We start from the raw sequence: 5181 nt of genomic DNA on the forward strand, positions 1-5181 counted from the left end.
GTGGGGGATGGTGTGTGTGATGTATGATGCATTCAGGTGTATGAATGTGCTTGAGTGACAGTGGGGGATGGTGTGTGTGATGTATGATGCACTCAGGTGTATGTATGCGCTTGAGTGACAGTGGGGGATGGTGTGTGTGACGTATGATGCACAGGTGTATGAAAGTGCTTGAGTGACAGTGGGGGATGGTAAGTGTGTGATGTATGATGCATTCAGGTGTATGAATGTGCTTGAGTGACAGTGGGGGATAGTGTGTGTGATGTATGATGCATTCAGGTGTATGAATGTGCTTGAGTGACAGTGGGGGATGGTGTGTGTGATGTATGATGCACTCAGGTGTATGTATGCGCTTGAGTGACGTGGGGGATGGTAAGTGTGTGATGTATGATGCACAGGTGTATGAAAGTGCTTGAGTGACAGTGGGGGATGGTAAGTGTGTGATTTATGATGCACAGGTGTATATATGTGATTGAGTGACAGTGGGGGATGGTGTGTGTGATGTATGATGCACAGGTGTATGAAAGTGCTTGAGTGACAGTGGGGGATGGTAAGTGTGTGATGTATGATGCACAGGTGTATGAAAGTGCTTGAGTGACAGTGGGGGATGGTAAGTGTGTGATGTATGATGCACAGGTGTATGAATGTGCTTGAGTGACAGTGGGGAATGGTGTGTGTGATGTATGAATGTGCTTGAGTAACAGTGGGGGATGGTGTGTGTGATGTATGATGCACAGGTGTATGTATGCGCTTGAGTGACAGTGGGGGATGGTGTGTGTGATGTATGATGCACAGGTGTATGAAAGTGCTTGAGTGACAGTGGGGGATGGTAAGTGTGTGATGTATGATGCACAGGTGTATGTATGTGATTGAGTGACAGTGGGGGATGGTGTGTGTGATGTATGATGCACAGGTGTATGAAAGTGCTTGAGTGACAGTGGGGGATGGTAAGTGTGTGATGTATGATGCACAGGTGTATGTATGCGCTTGAGTGACAGTGGGGGATGGTGTGTGTGATGTATGATGCACAGGTGTATGTATGCGCTTGAGTGACAGTGGGGGATGGTAAGTGTGTGATGTATGATGCACTCAGGTGTATGTATGTGCTTGAGTGACAGTGGGGGATGGTGTGTGTGATGTATGATGCACAGGTGTATGTATGCGCTTGAGTGACAGTGGGGGATGGTAAGTGTGTGATGTATGATGCATTCAGGTGTATGAATGTGATTGAGTGACAGTGGGGGATGGTGTGTGTGATGTATGAAAGTGCTTGAGTGACAGTGGGGGATGTTGTGTGTGATGTATGATGCACAGGTGTATGTATGCGCTTGAGTGACAGTGGGGGATGGTAAGTGTGTGATGTATGATGCATTCAGGTGTATGAATGTGATTGAGTGACAGTGGGGGATGGTGTGTGTGATGTATGAAAGTGCTTGAGTGACAGTGGGGGATGGTAAGTGTGTGATGTATGATGCACAGGTGTATGAATGTGATTGAGTGACAGTGGGGGATGGTAAGTGTGTGATGTATGATGCACTCAGGTGTGTGTATGTGCTTGAGTGACATTGGGGGATGGTAAGTGTGTGATGTATGATGCATTCAGGTGTATGAATGTGCTTGAGTGACAGTGGGGGATGGTAAGTGTGTGATGTATGATGCATTCAGGTGTATGAATGTGATTGATTGACAGTGGGGGATGGTAAGTGTGTGATGTATGATGCACAGGTGTATGAATGTGCTTGAGTGACAGTGAGGGATGGTAAGTGTGTGATGTATGATGCACAGGTGTATGAATGTGATTGAGTGACAGTGGGGGATGGTAAGTGTGTGATGTATGATGCACTCAGGTGTGTGTATGTGCTTGAGTGACAGTGGGGGATGGTGTGTGTGATGTATGATGCACTCAGGTGTATGTATGCGCTTGAGTGACAGTGGGGGATGGTGTGTGTGACGTATGATGCACAGGTGTATGAAAGTGCTTGAGTGACAGTGGGGGATGGTAAGTGTGTGATTTATGATGCACAGGTGTATGTATGTGATTGAGTGACAGTGGGGGATGGTATGTGTGATGTATGATGCACAGGTGTATGAAAGTGCTTGAGTGACAGTGGGGGATGGTAAGTGTGTGATGTATGATGCACAGGTGTATGAATGTGCTTGAATGACAGTGGGGAATGGTGTGTGTGATGTATGAATGTGCTTGAGTAACAGTGGGGGATGGTGTGTGTGATGTATGATGCACAGGTGTATGTATGCGCTTGAGTGACAGTGGGGGATGGTGTGTGTGTGATGTATGATGCACAGGTGTATGAAAGTGCTTGAGTGACAGTGGGGGATGGTAAGTGTGTGATGTATGATGCACAGGTGTATGTATGTGATTGAGTGACAGTGGGGAATGGTGTGTGTGATGTATGAATGTGCTTGAGTAACAGTGGGGGATGGTGTGTGTGATGTATGATGCACAGGTGTATGTATGCGCTTGAGTGACAGTGGGGGATGGTGTGTGTGATGTATGATGCACAGGTGTATGAAAGTGCTTGAGTGACAGTGGGGGATGGTAAGTGTGTGATGTATGATGCACAGGTGTATGTATGTGATTGAGTGACAGTGGGGGATGGTGTGTGTGATGTATGATGCACAGGTGTATGAAAGTGCTTGAGTGACAGTGGGGGATGGTAAGTGTGTGATGTATGATGCACAGGTGTATGTATGCGCTTGAGTGACAGTGGGGGATGGTGTGTGTGATGTATGATGCACGGGTGTATGTATGCGCTTGAGTGACAGTGGGGGATGGTAAGTGTGTGATGTATGATGCATTCAGGTGTATGAATGTGATTGAGTGACAGTGGGGGATGGTGTGTGTGATGTATGAAAGTGCTTGAGTGACAGTGGGGGATGGTGTGTGTGTGATGTATGATGCACAGGTGTATGTATGTGATTGAGTGACAGTGGGGGATGGTGTGTGTGATGTATGATGCACAGGTGTGTGAAAGTGCTTGAGTGACAGTGGGGGATGGTGTGTGATGTATGATGCACAGGTGTATGTATGTGATTGAGTGACAGTGGGGGATGGTGTGTGTGATGTATGATGCACAGGTGTATGAAAGTGCTTGAGTGACAGTGGGGGATGGTAAGTGTGTGATGTATGATGCACAGGTGTATGTATGCGCTTGAGTGACAGTGGGGGATGGTGTGTGTGATGTATGATGCACAGGTGTATGTATGCGCTTGAGTGACAGTGGGGGATGGTAAGTGTGTGATGTATGATGCATTCAGGTGTATGAATGTGATTGAGTGACAGTGGGGGATGGTGTGTGTGATGTATGAAAGTGCTTGAGTGACAGTGGGGGATGGTAAGTGTGTGATGTATGATGCACAGGTGTATGTATGTGATTGAGTGACAGTGGGGGATGGTGTGTGTGATGTATGATGCACAGGTGTGTGAAAGTGCTTGAGTGACAGTGGGGGATGGTGTGTGATCTATGATGCACAGGTGTGTGTATGCGCTTGAGTGACAGTGGGGGATGGTAAGTGTGTGATGTATGATGCACAGGTGTATGTATGTGATTGAGTGACAGTGGGGGATGGTGTGTGTGATGTATGATGCACAGGTGTGTGTATGCGCTTGAGTGACAGTGGGGGATGGTAAGTGTGTGATGTATGATGCACAGGTGTATGTATGTGATTGAGTGACAGTGGGGGATGGTTTGTGTGATGTATGATGCACAGGTGTGTGAAAGTGCTTGAGTGACAGTGGGGGATGGTGTGTGATGTATGATGCACAGGTGTATGTATGCGCTTGAGTGACAGTGGGGGATGGTAAGTGTGTGATGTATGATGCATTCAGGTGTATGAATGTGATTGAGTGACAGTGGGGGATGGTGTGTGTGATGTATGATGCACAGGTGTGTGAAAGTGCTTGAGTGACAGTGGGGGATGGTGTGTGATGTATGATGCACAGGTGTGTGTATGCGCTTGAGTGACAGTGGGGGATGGTAAGTGTGTGATGTATGATGCACAGGTGTATGTATGTGATTGAGTGACAGTGGGGGATGGTGTGTGAAAGTGCTTGAGTGACAGTGGGGGATGGTGTGTGATGTATGATGCACAGGTGTATGTATGCGCTTGAGTGACAGTGGGGGATGGTAAGTGTGTGATGTATGATGCATTCAGGTGTATGAATGTGATTGAGTGACAGTGGGGGATGGTGTGTGTGATGTATGATGCACAGGTGTGTGAAAGTGCTTGAGTGACAGTGGGGGATGGTGTGTGATGTATGATGCACAGGTGTGTGTATGCGCTTGAGTGACAGTGGGGGATGGTAAGTGTGTGATGTATGATGCACAGGTGTATGTATGTGATTGAGTGACAGTGGGGGATGGTGTGTGTGATGTATGATGCACAAGTGTGTGTATGCGCTTGAGTGACAGTGTGGGATGGTAAGTGTGTGATGCATTCAGGTGTATGAATGTGGTTAAGTGACAATGGGGTTTATACGTGTGGGTGTAAAGGGGGGGTGACACGTGTGTGGTATTATGGCCACTGGTGGGGTGTTAACTGGAATATATCAGAGTGTAGGGCAGAGAGCGTAGACGTGTCACTGCACTCAAGAGAGGGGCGGTTATAAATGTGCTGTGTTATGGGGGGGGGGGGGCGCATTCAAAGACGCGCGTGCACGAAGCGGGCGCGGTACTTACCTGCAGCCTCCGTCCCTCCTCCCTTCTCTCTGCCTCACTCGCAGCAGATCGCAGAGCACTGACTGACACGGCGACGGAAGCTCTGAACCGCCGGAAATGACGTATAAACAGCTACCTGTAAGGCAAGGAGGGATAATCGGCGGCCACCATCTTGTGTGTGGCTCTAAGTATAAAAATGAAGTGCGCAGGCGCAGATCAGCCCGCGCACAAGGTTATGCGCACTGAGGACATGATGACGAAACTGAAGAGAACGTGTTTAATAGGGCGGGGCAAAAGGATCCTATTTTCAGCATCCGTTAAAATAGTAGAGCTAGAATAAGGTTTAATGAGCTTTTTCAACAGAAAGACAAATAGATTTAGCACAGTATCCTTTAAAATAGATAAAACTGAGGTTGTTAAAAACAATTTTACATGTAGATATAATACATTACCTATTCACTTCCCTATTTAAAGATGGCGGCGAAGGCTTCTTCCAACACCTAGCGAC

The 5181-nt window shown here is 47.5% G+C and overlaps 1 protein-coding gene across 1 annotated transcript in view; it reads right to left on the bottom strand.

Moving 5' to 3' along the window:
* ARFIP2 (ADP ribosylation factor interacting protein 2) overlaps positions 1 to 4774 on the bottom strand; it is a 127977-nt gene extending 123203 nt beyond the window's left edge. Inside the window, exon 1 of the mRNA XM_030199771.1 lies at positions 4695 to 4774. The gene's annotated coding sequence lies outside the window, so the exon portion shown is untranslated. The remainder of the gene's footprint in view (positions 1 to 4694) is intronic.
* Between the last annotated feature and the right edge of the window lie 407 nt (positions 4775 to 5181).

The sequence above is a fragment of the Microcaecilia unicolor genome, chromosome 4 (genome assembly GCF_901765095.1).
Source record: "Microcaecilia unicolor chromosome 4, aMicUni1.1, whole genome shotgun sequence".
NCBI classification, from domain to species: Eukaryota; Metazoa; Chordata; class Amphibia; order Gymnophiona; family Siphonopidae; genus Microcaecilia; species Microcaecilia unicolor.